The sequence below is a fragment of the Streptopelia decaocto genome, assembly GCF_964273445.1.
Source record: "Streptopelia decaocto genome assembly, chromosome: 1".
In the NCBI taxonomy this organism is placed as follows: Eukaryota; Metazoa; Chordata; class Aves; order Columbiformes; family Columbidae; genus Streptopelia; species Streptopelia decaocto.
The window spans coordinates 119,921,338-119,944,388 of NC_138663.1; the positions used below are offsets into that span (position 1 = coordinate 119,921,338).

General features: G+C 36.5%; 1 protein-coding gene across 2 annotated transcripts in view; it reads left to right on the plus strand.

Annotated features, from left to right (window-relative positions):
- HLCS (holocarboxylase synthetase) overlaps positions 1–23,051 on the plus strand; it is a gene marked incomplete at its 5' end in the record, with an annotated part of 122,463 nt that overhangs the window by 73,166 nt on the left and 26,246 nt on the right. The gene's annotated exons all lie outside the window — the stretch shown is intronic.

Sequence of the window (23,051 nt, forward strand, 5' to 3'; positions counted from 1 at the left end):
AGTGCTTACCTACTCAGTTTAAAGTCTCACATCTGATACTAAGGTTTGGTCTAAGCAGTTGTATACTATCTAAGCCTGTCGGTCAGAGGTATGATTTATTTTTTTAACCAATGTAGTTGTATTGATACAATTCCTAGAATCAATATACTTAGATAGGTATGAGGGTATATTTCCACTAATGTATCTTATTTCCCTTTCCTGTCGAGCAGTATCATTGTAAAGCAGTACAACTTTGTATCTAAGTGAGCTCTTAGGGAAAAAAAGGAAACCAAACCAAAACATGAGAGGTTATTACCCTGTTATGTATTTCTTATTTCACTGTCCAAGCTCACTCTGTGGCAGTCCCATTTCTGTAGTACTGAGAAGACATTTCTTGATTTGTATATTGTCAGAACTGTGCCAGGGAAGTTTCGGCATCTCTGCAGGAATACATTCTTGAATGAGAAAATCTTGGTTTTCTATTCCTGTCTAAACACAGATAATGATGGTTTGGTTTTGTTTTTTAGTAAGAGCAGGATTTTCATCTTGTATTTGTAAATTATGTTTATAGAATACTTTAGTAAACAGGATTTACTTAATTAATCAAATTTACAGATTATCTTATTGATCACAACTATTTCATGCTGGAGATCAATGCTAATGTACTTAAAATCTTTAATTGTTAATCCATTTTTGAATTAACATTGACGTTTGTTGGTATAATCCCTGCTCATTTGACTTTTTGGGGATGCAGAAAAATACTTTCTTATCCATCAAGGTATTTGGGGGAAGAAAAGAATAAAAAGCAAACAATTCATTTTCTGCATAAAATTAAAGGTGTTACTCAACTAAAGAATTAATGTCAGATATAATAGTTGTTAGATGTATATTAGGATGTAATGTAGTACATTTTATACAGAGAGATATATAAGGTATGAGAAAGATAATAAAATAGTTAATGCTTAGGACTGAGAATTTATTCTCGTTTTCTTTGAGGAGATAGGTGGTGTTGTCATTACTGTAAGCTATTGCTGCAGTTCTGTAATGTTCTCCTGTGAATTGCTACCCGTGTCTTACAGTCAGTGTCCAATACCAGCTTCCTGGCTTCATCCACCACTGATGCAAGGAACCGGTTTCTTGGTCTGTCTGGAGAGTGGGTTGCAAATACCAGGAAGGAAAAACCTCAGTGTGCTGTTTTCCCAGTTCCTCACCCACCTCTCCTTGAGGCTAAAGATCTACCAAACTCAAACTCTGTGATTTATTATTGGGTGATCTTCTTTGGGTAGTTTTTCTATTCCAGAATGATGCTGAAAGGAGCTGGGAGAAAGATGGAAACATCCATCCAGCTTAGATCAGCCTGACCTGCTGGATCAAGCAGGCAGCAAACCCTCAGCACAGCAAAACAAATGGCGGCAACCCAGCAAAGGAGAGAGATGACCTATAAGCTGCCTTGCCCATGTAAGTGGGAAATACATTGTTCAGAGCTTCAAACAGGTTCCTGCTTTATCTGGCAATTAATTTGGTAATTCTGTCTCATGCAACCAGTATCTCATGCTACCAGGAAAATGAACTTACAGACGATCAAAAGTTGGACCAGCATCACCACCAAATCCCCAGCAGCAGCACATAGATACAGAGTCTAAAATAGATACACAGTCTATTTTAATCTCTTTTAATAAATAAACTTCCTTAGCAATCATTTATGTATAAACTTTTAAATCTGAGACTCTAAAAGGAGATTATTTAGATGGTTGAGTCAAGCACTTAGGTTAATAGATCCCACATATGCCATTTATTGCATACTTCTGTTTATTGCTTAAGGCACTAATTCCCTTAAGTGAAACAAAGTATTTTATAGATTAAATAAAATAATATAAATAGTTTCTTTACCCACTTTTAATGCTTTAAACAGAAAAATCGCTCTAGCAGATGAACATTAAGGACACAGCAAAGTCCACTATCGTCATTGGTATTATTGTTGCTAAAACCTTAACCATAGCTAGTTAGCTAACCATAGTTGTTAGCTAGTGGAGAGCAAGCCTCTTAGTAAGGACAAGGTAGCTCCCTGACGTTTTCACATGACTTAGCAGGTGAATCAAATGCCTGTTGAGCCAAGGAAACAAACAGTATCCTTTGTCAGGATGTGAACTTGAGATACACACATGCTGGGCTTTCATAGTCAAGGGGAAGCCTTCCCCGGGCCCTGGTTCGGTTGTAGATTCCCCTCTTGGCATATGCAGTGCTATATGGACAGAGGGTTTGCCCAGCTCTGTTTTGTCCTTCAGTCTGTTGTAGTGTTCAGCATATATAATAAAATAACAGAGCAACGAGTCTGCGCATGCAGCTTGGGCAGATGGGCAGTGAGGTGCACGCAGAACATTCTTTACTGTTGAAGCCTCTACAGGTATCGGCTCATTGTCATCCCCTTGGGAGCATTCGCTATTTTACATGACTGGTTGCTAAACCAAACAGGTTTTTGCTCTGGTTTAGGAGTTGACATTGTAGGATGGATTTAAAGTTGGTGGAAGCGTTAGACTTTTGATGACTTGGATACATTTTTGCTAGATAAAGCTGCTTGTTGGTACTGTATTATTAAAAAGCAGTAAAAATCTGATACCATTTTAATATGGTTCATGCTATTGCACGGAAAAAATAGGCTTTTATGATTATTGTTTAAAGTACGTAATAATTGACTGTGCTTAACACACGGTCAGAATAATTTCTCTGAAACAGCTTCACTCTGGTGATCAGTGTTCTCAGTGAAGCGTCTGCTGTTTTTTAATGACATACTTGTCAACATGTAACCTTAGAATATAAACACCATGGTAACAGTTTTAACACAGTCTCTTTAAAGAGCATAATTGTGTGGAGCACAAATAGAAACATCTTGACTCTTTTAGTCTTTTAATCCACTTAAAGAAATGCTTTTCAATCCATCAGGCAGCATTTTCTGGATCTTGTTAGATGTCTATGTCTTGAAATGGCTTGGAATAAAAGTCTGAGCAGGTCTTCCCATGCTATTTTTGTTGTAGAGCTTAAAATGAGCATTTAGACAATGTTAGAATTTTGATATTCAATTTGAGCTTCAGAACACTGAACAGAAAGAACGTTGACGTTCACTTGGCTATATTATAATAAAAATGTTTGTAACTGTTCTCATACAGCAAAATGTTTATGTGCGTACATTCTTTTTAGGCGTGAGTGGCTCATATGCTTGATATCTTGTAAAATTAATACACTTAGGCGCATTCTAACACACACTGTTAGAGTCATGGAGGCTAATGACTGGGCAAGTTTTGGTCAGCAAAGGCAGTAGGATAACTTTTTTTGGACACAGTGTAAATGCACAAATAGCTGTGTTTGTCGGCAGCTGCATATTGCTAAGTGTTTTGCATAGAACCTGTCTTCAAGTTACACAGCAGAGTACTGTGGGTATCTCTGGGAAGAAGCAGTCCATTGCTGTGCTTAGGGCCATCTGAGGGACAAGCACCAACTTTCCTGCCTTTGGGAGATCTTTAGGACTGGTTATAGAACAGCCCTACAGGAAGGTATTCAGGATCTGGACTGGTTATACTGCCCTTTGGAGAGCTTTCAGATCTACATGCGAACAGGCTCTGGTATGCAGCTCTCAAAATACAACAGAAATCAGTCACATTTTTGCGAAACATGGCATAAAGAAAGTGTCTTCTTGACTATTTTACAACTGTAAGCATGCTTTTACCAAATGCCGTTCAATAACTTGCCCTTTATAGAATGGGATGACCCTCTTCTTTACTGTGCTAGTAGCAGTTTATTTCCTATAACTGGCTTATCTCCATAACCTGATAATAATTGATATTCTAGTCCAGGAAAGTAAGTGCAAAATGGCAGGCAATATGAAAAGATGAGTCTTAAAAATTATGGTACCACCATTGACTTTTTTTTTTTTTAGTATAGATTTAAATTTCTCTGGACTATTAGAGATGCAGGGGAAGGAAAGAAATTCTATGCGATTTCTGTGTCTATAACTTTTTGTTTGGTATTAACATTACCTGAAAAACACCTTCTATAAAACAGAAGTCTGTCTGTATATATATTACTTCTTTCATGGTAGATTACTGTGGGCAGTGTTTTCTAGTCCCATGAAATATTGTTGGTCAGTATAATCTTTACCTACACAATAGCAGCATAACCTTTTCATTCCTAATGTAATTTAATTTCACTCCCTAATTTAACAGTGGGGACACAAAAATGCATTGTCAGTTTAGCAACTGCAAGCACTGTCAGGTTTCGAACAGCAGGAACATTCCCTTCAAAATCTGAATTTCAGCCCAGTTGTACAAAATCACTGACGTTTATGCAGCACAACCTTATTCTGTAACTACAGGAATATTTTCACATGTTGTGTGTGTCTTTTGGGTTTTGAGAAAATAAGGCATTTCCCATGCGCTGTATCTTACCAAATATATGGCGTAGTTTTGGTGTAAGATCAGACTTAACACAAGTGTGTGATGTAACTCTCATCTTGTTAACATGTATTATTCAAAATACTGTTCCCCTTCCTGCTTCTCTGCCTCTCCCTTAAAAAAATCCAGTTTAGAATAAACAGTATTTTATTAAGTGAACCTATAGCTTCTGTCCATTTTTCCTTTATCTTTACTTAAACCTAGAAAGTAAGACTCCAGATTTTCAGTTGTGATCTTCTCACTTTATTTCTCAGCCCTATTTCATACTAGGAGTTGTACTGTGAAGCTCCAGTGCTGCCCTGAAGAAAACGGTTACATCTTTTCTTTAAACTGTGAAGATTTGTTGCATATTTTCTCATAGTATTCTTTCACAAATATATTTGCATCCCATGAAGTGTTAGTTTTCAGCTTTGTATCTTTTATGGCAATAAATTGATAGAAGAGGTTTTGCAGAGCCAAATTCTGACTGACTTCCCCTCTTAGAGGTATTTTAAGTAAAACCAATGCATGTTTGCTGTGCTGTACAAATCAGTTACTTTTATTGCTTCCATCCACTTTTGGTCAACAGTACCTTTTCGGAATTCTCCTAACAAAATATTAAGGGGGAAATCCGGAAAAAAAATCTAGAAGACTGAGACATTAAGTTTTTGCATAAATATTTATAAACCTCCTTGAACGTGAATACTGCCACAAAAATACTGATGGCACAAAAAGTTCTGAGTTGAAGTGTATCGTTTAGCTCACCTTCACTAAATTGTCTTTATGGTTCTATGATAGAACTGTTAGAAATTACCAACATTGTGTCACTTTTATAACTTTTTCAAGTTCTGTTGCTCTGAATAGTATGAGAAAGCCATTACCTTATTTTCTGACTGGAAGGCTGTGTTAGGAGCTGTTCAAATACAGGATTTTAAGTGGAAAGTCATTCTTTAACTTTGATTTGAAATAACTGAATACTAAGTTAACTTTTAATAATTTAGTTTTCTCTTTTCCCTTAACTATTCTTAATGGTCTTTCTCTTTTTTTTTTTTTTTCCCCTTTTCCTTTTTTTCTTTCTTTTTGTAGCTGTTTCTCATGATTCAGTTATTTCTGTGAGCAGAGACTTTATCCCATCAAGCTTAGGTGAACTTATGCCAGTCCATTGGATTGTGGAAACTATGTGTTTGGGTCATTTCCTGTGATTTTAGAGTGTGAAGCATTTTAATGTCAGCATTGCAATCTTCCACTAGCCCTTCAGTTCTCTTTTTGAAAGAGTAAATGGACATCATTTTCGTTGAGGGGAAAAAAATGTGTTAAAATATTTCTTTTCTTCTTCTTTAAGTAGGTCAGTTTGTCGTACTCAGAAACACTGGAAATATTAGTTTGGATTTTCCATCTACTCTTAAAGTGTCTTCAAGATGGTGCTTGTGTGCTGATTGCAGGATTATATCACAAAAGCAGACCCAACCAAAAATGAGTGGTGTGGCGGCTTAGCAAAATGCGGTGGTGCAAATCCCTTCCCCCTGCTCAGAGTGAGATTTGCTTGCTGCTGAATTGCTCACTTGTCTTGCATGTTATATTCTGCGTTTGTTTACACGTAGATGTTGGCAAGGCATTCTAATGAATAGTGCTGGCTCAAAAGCAGCTAGGTGAAGTATGATCTCAAACAGTCGTAAAATGGTTTTTGCCAGAGTCTTTTGGCCTAAAAAACTGAATTCCAGTCCTTTTCTGAATTGAAGGCGTCCAGTAGATACTCATACCATAGCAAAATCACAGCACATTTTACTTACTGTGCTAGGCAGCCTGTATGTCTGATGAGAGGATGACAAATGAGTTTGTGGAAATGACAGTCAGCTCTGTTGGGTTTTCTTCATTTATCCTGTATCAGATTTTATCAAATAAAATGGGAGGGTTTTTATTTTAAGATTTTTTTCTGGGATTGGGTAATCAAGGAATATTCCCTGTAAAGTATGGTTCACTGCTAGTGATAAGTTTAATGAGATTTGTAGTCCTTAATTGGCAGTAATGGGCATATGTTTCACTTTCTAAATTTGAGAAGTGGAAAATGATAGAACATGTATGTTTTTAATGCACTTACTAGTATATTTTGTGCATAGTGTGCTTAGTCCGTGTTTTGGTGACACTACTGCACATTTATTAATCACCTTTTACTATATTTTACCTGCTGAAATCACCAAAAGATTCTTTTAGGGTCTTCTAGTCACACTTCAACTTTGAGACAGCAAAAATAAACAACTTTGTATTGCCTTTTGGTATGGTCTTAGTCTGGAAATGGATAATTTTGTCTCATAAAGATTAACATCATCTCTGTTCAGATAATATGGTTCCACTGCCCTCTCTTAGTTACAGAGAAAATTTGCCTCGCCACATGATACATGTCTGTTTTCTCTTGGTCCCCATCTTCTTTTATTCTCTGTCTTTACTGATGAATAAGGATCCTGGTTTTGACCTTTCAGACTTTTGATGTTGCTGCCCACAGAGTGGTGGAATGTATCCAGATGATATTGAGACTTTTCAGAGGGTTCCTTTCTTTACCGCTCATGGGTGCTTGAATTGCTGACTCAGATACAATATCCAGTTAAAAATTCTGAAAACAGTCTAAACGTTTCATGGCATAAAGACCGAACATGCATTTGACAATGTTATTGGAATTTGTAAAACTCAGCATTGGTGTATTAGAAGTGGCACATTCTCAGAAGGTAACCTGATTTTTAAAAAAAATTTCTTTTTGAAGTACAAGCAAACATACCTAAACTTATTTGCATATGCTGTATCGCTGTAACAGATACTAATTAAGTTTTGTATGTAAATATTTGCTTAAAGGAGGCTTGACTGTCTTCTTTTGTAGTGGATTTGCAATGTCATGGAAACTGTGACATTTCTATTTACAGCAGTACCATAAATAGAAGTTTATTTTTATTTGTTTGAATTTTAACACTTTTTAAGAGAAAACTGTGCTGTTTGCAGGTGCATCAGAAAAGATGCTTTGAGTGTTTTGTTTTAGACATCTTGCAACAAAAGTCGGTCCTTTAAGACCTTGCACTTTTAATGAACCATCTTATTGTCAACTCTCAGAATCTACTAGGGTGTCTTTTGGTGACGTTGTTGAGAATTTTAATGCATTTTAGTTCTCATTCGGCACGGCCTATGTGCTCCTCACAGGAGGGTCTTTAGAAATAGGATTAACTTCTAGAGGAATGCATTAGCCATGCCACAGAAGTAGGCAAAGCTCTAACTAGCTTGATAGATTGCTCCACGCTTCAAATCCTCCTAACTACCCCCTCCCTCTTTTTATTGACAGCTTCTCATTGAGCGGCTCGAAGCATTAGTGTATTTAGGAGTTAGATGTTTTGTATGATCCCAGGCTGATCTCATATTCGCTTTCTGAAATTAATTCGACACTGCTTTACATGTTAATCCGCAAAGGATTGATTTTTGGGAAGGTCAGAGCAGTGCAGCCTCAGAAAATGGAAGAAAAGCTCCACTTAAAACAGCTCATTTCAGTTCCCAGAAATAAGTATAGCTGCCTTTTCATTGTGACACTTAGCCAGCTGGAGGAGACTTGGTCATCTTACAGAATACAGCAAATAGTGGTGTTTGATGTGATCTGCAAGGAAGTTGAACTAATTAAATTTACCTTCATTAACCAATTGCTGTTTGCAAAAGGCACAGCTATACTTTGAAACCTGTGGGATAATAAAAATTTCCTGCTTGCTTTTAAACGCCGACGTAACTGCATAGAAAGAGCAATCAGGAATGCAGCTTAACTTAATTTGATGTCCTGTATTTATTTTTTCTCTTACTTGGCTGCATATTTATAGAATTTTCAGAGTTGCTAAAACTGGAAATAAATACACATGGAATAAACCCTTCCTAGTGGGATATGCTGATGTTGGACCATTATGGATAACTAGTATGTTTTATTTGGAGCTACACAGAAGATCAGGGGACTTGAATGGTAAAGTATTGTAGCAAGAGCAGGATAAGGACAGCAAATAAAAGGAAGTATTGCAAATATTGAGAAAGTGTAACTTAGTTGCAGCTGCAACTTGCTGAAGTGATTCTTTTCATTTGAAAGCTAATGTCTCTGATGGGGTGGTAATAGCTTTTGGTATTTAACAACATAGTATATTTGTATGAACTCAAAAAGTCAAGCACAGAACCGGATTGTTCTTTACTGTGTGAATTAGTTTAAAAATGAATACTGTTTCTTTTATATGAAAATGCAAGAGAAGTTAATTATAATTCACTTTTGACTTGTAGATTCATTAAACCGTCACAATTAAAAATACCAGGAAATTAAACGTTTTACAGTTTGTATTTTCACCTTTTCTACTTTAACTTTCATGAGTGCAATGTACATATAACTGTTTTACAAGAAAAAAATTTTGATTCGCATTTGGTTTGCAAGAGGTCAAACTGTTTCAGGTAAAATTTGTCCCCAAAAGCCTATAAATATCTACATTTGACTGCACTGCTCTCTGAAAGAGTAGTGAAGTCTTTTATGGATTTCAGATGTGCTCCATTTTTTTTTTTTTTTTTTCTTTTTTCCTGTTACAGTGAGTTGAGCTTCATCTACATACATCTTTTTCTTCAAGTCAGAGATGATTAAAGGTCCTTGTACCCCTACCCAGCAAATATGCCAAATCAATTTGGCCATCGTGAATATTGTTGTACAGTGATACACACACTATGGATCAGATTTGACACTGAATCTGTGGACCTTTTCTGGCTTCAGTATAAGCTGATGTTTTATTTTTCTTTTGTGATCCGTGGGCTGTACCAGTGCTCCCTTTCTCCAAGAAAGGTCTGTTATTTGATGGTTTCCATTCAGAAAATTCACCTTATGCAGAACCTTATGAATCCAACTGTGTATATGCATAATTTGAATGTAGGTGTTTGGGTCATCAGGAATGAATGTCCATATTCACCTGATAGCATTTGGCCTGAAAGTGTAAGCTGCTTAATCCAATAGCATCTTAATATAAAGAGAAAAAAATAAATTAAGATTTACAATAATTTCAGGTCATCATCTTTTGTGATTTTTGCAGCACAATTTACTGGCTAGTCTTCTGAGTCACTGGTGACAGGAAGGCCGTTGATATCAGGGGAGTATGTAGAATAATGAACATCCTGCTGTAGTTTATGTAAGGCCAAACCTCAGGTCAAGTGTTTATAGTGGGGAATCAAAGCCTTTGTCTTTACACTTTTGTAGCATAGGATGCTAATCTGGAAAGTGGTATTTATCACTGAGAATTATTTTTGCAGTTTAGCATTTCATGGGATAAAAATTTCACAATTAATAAACAACTTGTTTTACAAGGGTTGGCTACTGCAGATCTGAGTGCAGACAGAGTAAGGATTAGCCTGTAAAACAGTGAGTTCAGCCACTGGATTCTGTTGCAGGCTGTGCCAGTCCCAAAAGAGCACAAAATGTTGATGATTAAGTTAGGACTGTAATTCAGATCTGACAAAGCTCTTGTTTATAAATGTAAATACTGTTCTGGGAAAGAAAAATAGCATTTGTGGGGAAAAAAAAAAAAAAAAGAAAAGCCCAAAACATCTAACTTTTTTCTGTGTGATTTGAGAATAGCAAGTTTTGCATCAAAACTATAGCAAAAAAGGTCTTGCCATGTTAAACAGGGAACTTATGTCACTATATAAAAGGTATAGTGCTGCAAGTCAGTCGTGGTGTCATCTCTTGCTTGGTTTTTAATGTTGCTCCAAACTAAGTTTGTTCATTCTGCATAGAAGTGCTATCAAAATCCATGGTATGATATTTCCAAAAACATGAGAGAAACATCAAGCAGCAAGTAATGCATTCAGGTACACTAATGGAAATGACTTATTAAGTCCTGATGTTAAGAATTTTTAAATTAAGAATCTGTTTGTATGAAAATGAAGGAGGAAAGAACGGAGTTAATACATTCTCCTTTTTTTGCCCCTGGCTTGCATATTATAGTTCATAGTTTAAAGGTGATTCTCCATAAGTACATTTAAGTCTGCCACAAGTTCAAGGTCATGTTTCTTTGTTAAAATAACAAATGGACTTGTTTTGCACATGAATATTGTAGTAGATTTCTTATGCAACACTTTAATAAAAAAGCCCTCTACTACAAAATCCTTCACTTTGATAGTGTGAGAGATCGCAACAAGAAATTGGGCAATCTAATGTTATCATCCAACCTTTAGAAAAGACCAGTAAAAATTAATACTATAAAAATTAGTTTTGCTATCAATTTTTTTCAGTAACTGACTCTACCAGAAAGCTAGCAGTGCAGATTAGAAATGCCTTGATTGAAATGCCTTTTTTACTGGATTATTCCATTTGAGTGGAAAATTTTAAACAATAAAAAAATCCTTGTCTGCAAGCAGGAAGGTAAATCTTGTTTATGACAGGTTCATGCCTTGATATTGTATCCTCTTTCTTGGAGAAAGGAACTTTTTTTGTCCTTCATTAAGAGATTGTTTTGAGCTGTACCTCACATCAATAGAAGTTAGGGGGTTTTGACTGTGAAACTCAACATAACAGATTTACACTTGAATACAACTTGTAAATACACACGCAGTAGTTCTTGGCCACCTTTTAGGATGCTACTTGGTGTTTTAAATTCATTTGACACATCTTACTGGAACTGATATTTACATACACCTGCATAAACACAGAGAACAGTGGTGGCAGGATGGTTAGATCATTTGTGATGCTGAGACTGCTGATGCAGGGTAAGGTATTGAATGGGTCACCATCCGTGGAGGTGTTGAAAAGACATGTAGATGAGGTTCTTAGGGACATGGTTTAGTGCCAGAGTTAGATTATGGTTGGTCTCGATATTGAAGGTCTCTTCCAACCAAAATGGTTCTATGATTCTATGATAAAGTTACATAGTGTGTCTTCTCATTTTTGAAAAGAAAAGGTTTGAAGTCTGCCTCTTTTTTTTTGGAAATCTAGTAATATTGAGTCTTGTTTTCTTTGTATAAGCCAAAAGCAAACTTTAAAAAGGCAAACAGAAACATTCAAGAGTCTTCTGAGTTTGGGGTTTCCTTCCATCCTTTGTTTCTCATATAGTGCTCAGTGACATACAATAAAGAATAAAAATTGAGACACATAAGCAAAAACCCACAAATGAATGCTTTGATTTTACATATTAATTTGTATTTGCAGGGAATTACAGTAATATTGACTAACATTGAAGTCAGTAGTGTGAATCTTTGCTGAGTACTTTGTTTTAGAAAATATACATACTCATGGATTCCTTTGAGAAAAAAGGTAAAGAAAACCCTTTAAATAGAAAATGCTGGTCTGGGCTGACTCTCTGAAGATGCCATGCAAAGCGTGGAGCATTTCAACCTAGGATAACTATTTATTTTGTATTATGCCAAGGGAAGAGTTGTCATAACAAGGAAATCTGGAGTTAAGTAATTTCATTAATGAAGGAATGCATTATCATTGCTGTGTGTAGACCTTGAGAGGACATTGTGGAAATAGGGGTCTTTCGGTTTTTTTGAGAAGTAAATTGTAAAATAAGAGTAAATCAGTCTTTGCTGATCAGTCATATTCCCAGTCTGTGCCTTCTAGCAAAAATGCTCCTGGACTGTTATGTATAGTCTGAATACTCATGAGTGGAAAAAGGGGAGAACAAACTTGAGGGTGTTCAGAAAACAATACGGTGATTAGGTTGGATGGACTCAAACTGAAGAAAGATTGCAGAAGCTGATTTGCTACATGTTGGACATCTTCAAGGGTCTACATATAGGATGAAGAGAAGTGACTTAGGCTAAAGAAAACCAAGGTGACTTCTAAGATTAGTATGGAAAAATAATTTGTAATATGGTTCCAGTTGTGGCGGCCAAAGTGTTTCAGTTAGGTACAGCATGCAAATAAAGGTAATATCTTTTCTTCAACCATCTGCTTTTGAACTTCTTAACGTTGGCCCCCTTGATCCTGTGTCCCTCCCTGTGCCTGGGTGACAGCCATGGGCACTCCGCAAATTAAGGTTACTGAGTGGCTGCTGTGTTGGCTGTTGAGCAGCTTTCTCTCAACTCTTAATTAATTCCGTCTTTAACTCGCTTTTTCTGTTGCAACTTAAATGATTAAATCCAAATCTCTTTAGGTAAGCATCATAATTATAACTTGCCATTATTATAAATAGTATAATTGTTAAGTTATCCCAAGAAAAAATGCTTGTTCAAAAAGCAAGATTTTGTGTACTGCCACTGGTTTTGAGATTAGTCTGTACTGTGATCACCCACAAGGGCACCTGCTGTTGATAGGTGTCTTCTCTAAGGCTGAGTTACTTCCTCTGTATGTAAAGCCATTTAGATTTTCTGTTTGACTTTTAACTAATTTTAAGAATTTTGTGTCACATGTCCCAACTAAATGTTTTGAGAGAATTTAGTAGTGTGACTTAAGAGAAACAGGCTTGTCAGCAGGTGAAAGAAACCAGCTTCGAATGAGAGATGGAAGATATGTAATGAGCAACACATGTGTATAAAGTATACTTTTTCTGATGACAGAGTATATAAAGATGTAAAAGTCATTCCTTAAACGCAAATAAAATCACTGGACAGATGAGTTCATAGAAAAGACATCCATCATGGGTTGTTATACGGAAAGATACTGCCTTTGGCTCAGGAAGCCTCTGAGCTGCAAATTAAAAGCAGGGAATCTGTCCCAGAAAGGTGTGGCATTGTACTTGCTGTGGTCCATGCTTCAGGTAGTTGTTGTGGTTGGGATGCTGACTTAGCTGAAGCTTTGCCCTGACACGGTATCGTATTTCTTACATTATCGACTCACCAGGTGTTATGGCCAGGTTTGAAAAAATTGTTCTATAGCGTGTAGCACAGTTTAGCTTAGATCTTGGTGGACATTCACATGAAAGCTGAAGATGAAATGCTGCCTCAAGAAGGTCTTTCTGATGTGGGAAGGTATTAAAAGTTTCTCCCTCTAGAAGAAACGAACCTTTAATCAGTCAGACCAGACCCTGATCCTTTAACTACAGTGTTGCCACTGTGCAACAAGGTTTGAGTATGAAAATTTTCCCTCAGAGTTTCTTTTATTTTTTTTTCCCAATATATTATTAAAGAAAAAAACTCACAGAATTTGAGAGAGATTATTTTGAAAGTGTATGTGTAGTTATCCACATTAAATTTGCCCACTTGCTATTAAGAGACATTGGCATTGCATTTTTTTTTGTAGGCTGTCCATTCTGATAGAAATTCATTGATGAACTAACTGAGGCTTTAATTATTACTTCACATAGTGTTTTGTCTGTATAAAGTAGTTTATGTGCTGACTACAGTACAATGCTGTAACATATGGCATGATATGGAGTGCCATAGTTTTGTCTGGAATGCTTTTTGGAATAAGGGGCATTTTTCAATCCCTTCCTCAAGCCTTGGGCTGTACTTTCAATGTCTGCTGCTCTAGCCAGATCCTGACTTTTTCCTTTCACAATTCCCTGCCTCTTATATTTGTTCAGAAATCTTGGTTTAAGTCTGTTCTTTCTTTTAACAGTTCCAGGTTGTGGAATATACCTTCTTTTAGCCTGGATGCAGCTGTTTCCCATCACAAAAAGAATTACTGGTTGTATGGTGAGACTTGAATCGCCTTCTTCCCAAAACTAACAGATGGCTTAAAGATACCTTTAATTGAGGCTGTGTTGTCTTTGAGCACTTACCAATTGGTGATTTTGGAAAAAGGGCTTGTTTGAGGAAATCTGAAGCCCACTACAACACATAATTATGCTCCTAACTGAAAGCCTGAGATTCAGCATACAGCTTTCTCTTCCCCCTTTGCCCTCATCCAGAAGAGGTGGAGAGATCATTTGATGGAACAGGAGTCATAACAGATAGGAAACATTTCCTAAAGCTGTGGTGGAAAAGTAGAAAGGGTATGAATAGAAGCTATTTGTTAAAAGGTGATTTTTGTGCAATCTTAACCTACAGTTACTCAGGACTTAAATAATAATTACTATCCATCCTATAAGTTAAAGAGGTTCATTGAGAAACTAAGGTAAAAATCTTTCATGCTATTGTCTATCGCAGCCCTCAAACATTGTCTATGAGAGTTTAGTTTGGGATATGAACGTGAGGGAGAGTGCTTACTTAATACAGTGGAAAACCTTGCACTGAAAGATGGCTATCATAGGCTGCTTCCATCCTTGGTGCTGGATTTCACAGTTGAAAATGGTCAGTGAAGACTTACTGTGCTTCTGTACACCTCTGCCATAGATGCAGCTATTAACAGCAGCTCATATTTTTCCTTTCTGATTCAACTGATTCATAGGTACTTGCTCTTTGCCCTCAGCCTTCCACCTGTGGCTCCACAATGCTTGGTTCCACATATAAGAAAAATTTGGAATAAGCTGGAAGGAGACTGTTGAAACTATCCAATTAGAAGAAGAGAGACAAGTTCTCTTCTATTTTTTACCAGCATATAAGACAAAGAAATTATGTTGGTATGATCTCTGTACATTCACTGATACTCAGGGTAAGAAAAAATAGCTATGGAGGTATTTATTTGCTATCTGGATTTTTGGGTCACGTTTTTCCAACTAACCTACGGACTCGTCACGGCTGGTGTTCTGATTTTTAAACTGAAGTACATATTTGTAGAGTTTCAGAAGCTGAGGCACCTTAAAAATATACACATACCCACAGCAGTGTGAGGTTTGAAGTAACGTCTTAGCACCACTAAAATATTGTGATTAATCTGAATGCTCTCTGAGTATGCTGACCGCTGAGGCATCCTTAAGCTTAGTTTAGGTTGAATGTTTGGTTCCTTTTTTGAAGTAGAAATCATCTTAGAAGGAAAAAGGCTAATAATAATTAAGGATGTATATTACAAACTTTTTAGTCACACAAAGCATGTTCAGTTCACCTCTCATATATATGTGTTCAAGTATTTGTTTCTGGTGGCATTTTTCATGCCAGTGAAACACATGTAAAGATGTCTCTCCTTAGGCACTTTATGAAAATATTTGCTTACTGTTCTTATTATATTGTCCCTTCTTTTTCTTGAAATTGAGCAAATATATATTGCCTGCTCTCATATTTTTCTAACATCAGTTACCTTTAAATCAAGACTTCATAGAAGATGTAACCAAAGCGGGGGAGAGGGGGGCGCAGGGGGCGTGGGCCGAGTGGAGAGAAGAGAAATACAAGGACTGAATTGGTCTAAAATGCATTTTATTTTTTACTGAGGGAAATGATTGTTTCCAGTCATCATAACTTTTCACATTCTTCTGTCATATCTGATTGATGGTGTCTAGCACAGAAGGGTGTGGTCACGCACTTGCACATGTAATTATTTCTGTATGTAATTATTTCTAATTGCTACTTAAAATAGTAGGCCATACTGATATAAATATTTTTAAATAGTAACAATTATTCTTACATCTCCATAAGCTGCAGCTCGTAACAGCCAAGTTAAGACTGACAGACGCATAGGATCTTTGTACAAAGATCAAGTTCTGAAACAATACAAAGGAACAAAAAATTGCTTTTTTGCAACTGTGGCAACAGAATATATTAATAGGCAGCACTTCTGCTACTTAGTTATCAGCTTGGTAGCAATTCTTGTTCTATCTGGAAGATGTCACCTTGTGAATTTGATTTGGCTGTAGCGTTAACAAGCTGTCCTGAAGTCTGCAATCCCATGCCGAGTGAGTAGAGCAAAGACAGTAGTGAGGTTCTGCCATTGCTCTTCTAGCGCGTTTCTTGGCAGGTCTGCAGGGAGCGCCCCTTCAGATGGGCAAAGTCATGCTAACCTGAAGAAATGTCAGCAGAGATGCCAGTAACTTGTCAGTCGATGCTGTATGCTGCAACAGTACCACTGAATGGGAGTGGGTTGTATTTTAGTGGAGGATTTAGCTCTGTATGTGTTTCATAGGGTAATGTGTACTATTTACACACGTGGATCATCCCTCTTGAGTATTACTTCTGAATGCATCCTAGAGATTTAGAAATGAAATATCAAATCAGTTTTAATAAAATGCTTTTTCTCCACCTTTTTTTTTTTTACTGTTTCCTTTTTAATCTTCAGCTTTTGTTGAGAAACTTTCTTTTTTGTAGCCTGATTATTGACTATTATTTATTGATTTTTGAAAGCTCTGAACAAAATTATATTTCAGCTTGCCTAATAAAATATTTCTTACAGAATTATTCACTGTCACCTCCTGCGATTTTTAGTTCTGTTCACACAGTCCCCAGCTGCATTATCTACCCCCAATGTAGAAAATTAAGTAAATGTAAAAGTATACTCTGCTTTTTAAAAAGAGGTCACGAATACCCTTTCTTCCCTTGGTAGTCACCAGTGTTCCTATTACGCTTCATTTATATAGTTGGAGGATTTGGGAGAACCAGCTGGGCCCCCTGTCTGCACTCATCAAGAGTTAATTTCTGCAAGAGGTGCTGTTGTCATGAACAAGTGCAGAAGGTACTCCGGTGGTCCTGCCAAACAACAAGAGCTCTTAATTAACAGCAATGTTCAATCAGGCTGCTTAACCTGCCATGGAGCGGAGGAGGTCATGTTCCTTCCTGATGCACTGCCAGCCTAAAAAGCACCCAAGAACCAATCCCAAATGTTGGGGGGTGGTGGAGTGGGGGGGTGGTTTTTCTTTTGTTTTGGGTTTTTTGTTGGGTTTTCTGTTGTTGTTGTTTGTTTGTTTTTTCCTTTTTTTTTTTTTTTTTTTTTTCAAAACGTGTACTTGGTTCCTAGGGGCAAGGAAGGCAAAGTGTGATCTTTTTTCTTGAAAACTGTCATCAATAGAGTGATTTTTTTTTTTAAGGATATTGCAATTTCTTCTTCTGAATAGAAAGCTCTGTGGCTGTTGAGGGAAAAATATTTTTCACTGTAGTACTGAAGAATATGAAAATTCATAGACTTTTTTATGTCTTGATTCTAGTCCAGGCGGGGTTGCCCTGGACTCTTGTTATTTTGTAGAAGATTTGCTAGTCTGCAAAAATAAAAGCAGAGACTAGCAATGCTATGCAATTCATTCTTTGTTCTCATTACCAGATCTGGTGATATTTGAATGCTGAACTGTTAATGGTGTAGAATACACATCTCCAAGTTATTGGAGGGAAGTTTCTGAGAGTGGTGTGGCTGCCTTGAAGGCCACTAGCTCTAACATAGAGCTCAGGATGTGAAGTGCTAACTGGTGAATGCCTTTAAATGTCAAATTCTTGAGCTACTAATTATTGTATATAAATTACGAGTGCTAGATGTGTCCATATGTAGTGAAGTATTTTGTAGAATTATGTTAAACAGCACATGAACAAGGAGGAGCCCAAAGTCAATAGTTTGTTGCTATATGAGCAACTCCAAGTAAAGAAGTCTGTTAAATAGTGAAAAATTTTGAAAACAAAGCGCAGCAAATGACAGAATGTCAGTAAAGTTTTGAGAAAACCTACTGCTTGAACCAGTGAAACTGCGTGTCTATCTTTTTCAGTGACAATTGGTAGCTGAAATAAAAATAAAAACAAGCAAACAAATAAAGTTCTGCCTGAGCCAGATCTCAAGGATCCATATATTTTGATTTATATTGTTTATTTCAGTTGATGGTCCTCTTCTACTGGAAGGATTTTGATTAATACCTGGGAGTGGGGGTGCATTTTGAAGCTTTTGTGCATTCACTTTTTTTTTCATATTCGTTTTCAAAAACTGAAAATTGACGTGCATGATGCTGTATTGATGAATGCTTATTACCAATGAAAAAGGGAAATAAAAAGCTAAGGGTCCATCCAAAAGCGAAAGAGTGTCGATTTTTAAATTAAAGATCTCATCTCATCTCATATTGCCGTAATACTGCTTACCTTGAAAAGTAGCTTGGTATTCTGATAGTACAATTCCAGTCATTTGCAAAAGATGCAAATGAAGGTGATGTTCAGCAGGGATAGAAGTTGCAGTTACAGATGATCAACAGGAAAATTGGGGGAAGGAGGTAACAGAAACTGTAACTACTGTTTCTGCAGGTCTCCAGAAAACTTGTTAATAAGTTTGTGTAAGACATTTCAGTTGTCTGTCTATTTTAACCCTCCCTTTTTATTTGAAATATGTGAGGAACTTTGAATGTGGAAAGAAACTATCCCAGAAAGCTTTTGTTTGTTTGTGATAGCATGGCAAAACACTGTAAACCACCGAGCTAAAAGAAACTAACTACTTGTAGGCTTAATTTAATAAGGAGCACACTTAATAGCGTAGAGATATTTTTTCTAAAAAATAGTAGTATTTTTTTTTCTCAAAATTAAATGATTGAGAGAGTTTTTTGAAGTAACTCATTAAAACAAGAAAATTATTTGCAAGACATGATAGTACAATTTATTTCAACTTAGAGGCTGCAGGGATATGAGATCTGGATGTTGTATAGACATCACTTCCAGGAAGGAGCCTGAGAACTTTATAAATTTGCTGTGTACCTTGCCTTGGATTATCAGACATGACAAATGCTCTGGTTTTACTCTGCATCTTTTGCATGACTAGCGAAAAGTTAGTTGACCTTGACATTCAGTAGATGGATGGAAAATGAGAGTCCAGATGACTCCTGTGCAGAAGCCTAGAACTAGACCTGGTAATTTGTGAGGGCCTTGAAACTCTTTCAACAGCACTTTTCAATGTGTAGCAGTAGAGGAGCTCATTGTTAGAGCTGCTGTCAGATATTGGTCATACTCTAAGGCAAAGGCACGGTGTATTTGAATGCATGCAACAATGTCATATTTCTGGAACATGATGCCTGTGGTTATAGGAGAAAAAGAGGTTTTACATAAAACCTTTTCCCATAATAATTTTGCAGTCATTTGCATGTCCACTGTTTGATTTGTTTCTCTGACACCCAAGTGCTTTCATCTCCAACCATGAGGAGTGTGATAAACATGATAATTACAGCTCAATCTTAGACCATAGTGCTATTGTCTCTGATTTTTAGAAATACACATTACTGATCTGTGTGACTCGTGGGATTAGACATAGTATGCACAGACCTCCACTGCCTGTGCAAGTCAGAAGTTCAGTCTGAAGAAAGCATGTCCTTCAAGTTGCGCTGCATGAGGGACCTTGGTAAACACACAAAGCTCTTCATACCGTTACTTATACAGAATGATAACACAGAGGAGTAGAACAGTCATGCCCAATGTATCTAAGTCACTAACTGTATCATTTTTCAGAAATGGTGCTAGTATGCTTTTGCACTTTTACAGCATTATCCATCTGTGTTTTTTTAAATGTTTTGCAGATAGTTATTCTTTAGCTGTCCAAGATCTCTTAGAAACACTGTCGATAAATAGTGAAGTGTACACTAACATGGGGAAACTGAAACACAAAAATGATGATTTTACTTTGGATCCACAAAGGCATACATGAAAAATTGTTTATGGGAAGATCCCATACTGGCGAAGTAGAATTGCATAGCAAATACTGACTGTCTAGACAAATCAAATTGATTTTTATCTAATAATAGTAGATTGAAACCAAAGTTTTAACTATTCATTGCATGCAATTTTGAATATTCAAAACTACTTGAAGAGGGGGACTTTTACCAAAATTTCAGTGTTATTATTACGTCCCTTTGAGTGACATGAAGTTTTTCTTATCACATGCAGATTAATAGACAGTGACAGTTTATCCTCTCCAACTTCTTGTTTCTCTTTCTGTGATGAAAATATCTGAGAAAAAAAAATAAACACACATAGTTTTGCTTATAAAAGTGATGTATAAAGTGAGCTCTGCCCATGCCTATGCCATCCTCACATGATAGCCCCACACGCAGCCCTAACACCGGGGTAAAAGAACACTCGGGATTGCAGAGCTTTTGTGGCAACAGAAACTTAATCCCAGTTTGTCTGGGAAAGAGGCAGCCATGCGAACAGCTGCGTTTCATGAGGCCTCATGGCAAACTGCCTTGCAGATAATGTTTTCACTGAGCTGCAAGACAACCAAAACCATCAAAATACAGTCCAGAGATGTTAGTCAGCCATGCAAATACCTTTGCATTCGTACGGGAAGGCACATCTATAATTATATATGACTTCTTTTAAGTTGTTCAATTTCTAGTGAATGCTGTTTAACTGAATTATCGAAAGTTTTTCACTAGAAAAGGCCTGTGGTATTTTACTGATGTGCACAAGTACTGGCAACAAAAAGGGGGCTAAGAGAGTAACTTCGTTTTGACCTCAAAATTTTTTTAAGTTGCTGAAATCCATCAGTTTTTATATGTTTTTGTATACCTATAGGATATTGCAAGCTTGGTTTAGACTTACTCCTCACACAGTGTCTGTTCTGCCTTGGAAGACCTGCTTAAGTTATAGTGAGTCTTGCTTAGTGTGCAGATAAAGAAACTGTTCTTCTGCTGTCATATTTGTCATATTTTATGATCATCTTTTCTTTGTGGAAGTATCCTAAAAGTTAATGAACACAACAAAAATCGATCGTATGAACTCTTCAAATTTAAAAAAAAAAAAAAAATTCAAATCAGAGTAGTGATAGAGTGTGAGAAATAATCAAAGATTTTTTTTTTGTAAGCTTCCAAGAAATTTTATGACTGTATGGTTTTTAAAAAGCATTTGAAATTGAGAACTTGACAATGTGTTTAATAACTTTGGAAGCCGCTTTTCTTTATCTGTTATTGGAATAGCTAATGTAAGTTTTATGGCTTGAAATATGTAACTTGAGGGAAGAATTTAAAAAATTAAATTATATTTAAAACTATTCTATTTAAATTCTTATTATTCTTAAATTCTATTTAAAACTATTTAAAAAATTTTACAGTAGCTTTTAAAAATGGATAGCCCTATACATAATTTATTTAAAAATAAATATATACTAACGGGGCAGTAAGCAAATTTAACTTGACAATATCCAACCATTCAGTTGCTGCATTAGATGTGAAGATTTTGGTTTATTTAAAAAACAAACCAAAACACATTGTTCCATCTTTTATTGTTGCTAAACCACTGAGAATTTCCAGGTAGTGTCACACTGTAAGTATGTGCCTCATACTCTCATTTGGAGGGTTACGGTCCCATTGTTGTATTTGGCCTGCATTGCTGCATGGCTCAGCTTTCAGGATCTGTAGAATAATAAACTCCACTGAAGAATTAGGTCTCGTTCTGCTTATTGACAGCAGTCTATATGATCATGTCTACATTTGATTTTGGAATGAATGTTCCATTTCTTGCTGCATGAGAGTATCTGTTATGTAAAAGTATTCTGCCCAAGTTGAGCACTTAACATATATCTTGCCTGTTAGGAAACTTCAGGCTCTGCTTACATTTTGGTGTATAGCCGTGGAATTAGTGTAACACTTCTGCAACTCGATACTTGAAACACTTTAGGCTCTACACCTGGGAAATGCCCCTAGAATTCTGGAAAACCTGGATATTTATGATCTGGACATACTCATGGTAAGAACCCATATATTCACTGGTGGTTGTTTCATTCATTGGTCTCAAAATTCAGTTTCTGATCTGCTAATAGCAGAATATATGACAGAGAATTTTTTCCCTGTGGGGAATGGACTACAAAGATAAAAGATGTGCCATTGCTGTCTGAGCCTTGTATTTTACTTGTACTTGGCCTTGTCAGCCTACAGTATGTGAACTCCAGCCCCATTTGGGTTTCTCATGTTGAGTCATTTGAGCCATCTTAGTGATGGCTCGGAGGCTGGAAGTTATAGAAGCACAAAGAAGATGATTCCTGGCCCAGAGCTCATAAATTGTGAATGAGAAAAAGTCCTACAGGTGCAGGATGACTGTGGGATGTTAGACTGAATGTTGGTGAAAAGGGTCTCAGAAGTGAACACGTGGAGTTTATATTTGCTGCAATAGAGAAGTCATCCTATAAAAGAAAGCAAGGTTGACAGGAAGATGAATTTACAGGTTTATTCTGGATGAATAGTAATATAGCATTCTGTTATGTTAGTCTTGCATCCATGGTTGAAAAGTCAAAGTTGTTTATGGAGTACTTGTTGAAAAAGCCACTCTAAAGAAAAAATACTTGAAGGGAAGAGTATTTCCTCACCTTATTCTTTCTCAGTTTTATTCAACAGTAAGTATATTGTCAAAGGTGAGGAGACAGACAGCTGCAAACACTTGACATTTACAACTGCAACTTTATTAATTACTTGAAGGGTTTCTTGTTAAATTTCTGTTAATGGAGAAGGGAGAAGGTGGTATTTTTTAATTCAGTGATCTTTTCCTTTTAGATGCTTAAGTCCTTAGTATCACAGCTGAAGTGTTTAAACACCCTTCTTAGAATTAAGACCTATGTGGAGTGTGCATTACCTAAGATCCCCAAAGTCTAAAAGCAGCTTATGATCTGTTGGATCTTGTTTTATCCAAACTCCATGATTGTTTACAAGTTGCCTGTTGCATTAAAGCTTCTTGGGCTTGGGAAATAGCTCTGACTTTTCAAAAAATCCAAATGCTTTGCCTAGGAATGGCGTGTTCGCCATTAGCACTCAGAGAGAGTGAGAAGTAGTTCCCTAAAATCACTTTATCTGGGCCAATATACCAGTTATGAAATTTCTTTTTACTTTTTCTTGGAATAAAAGAATTTAAGGTTCTACAGCTAGGGCTGGTGTGGCACAAAGACCCATTTAATTGATCAGCTTGTTTCCATTTCTACTGTATTGG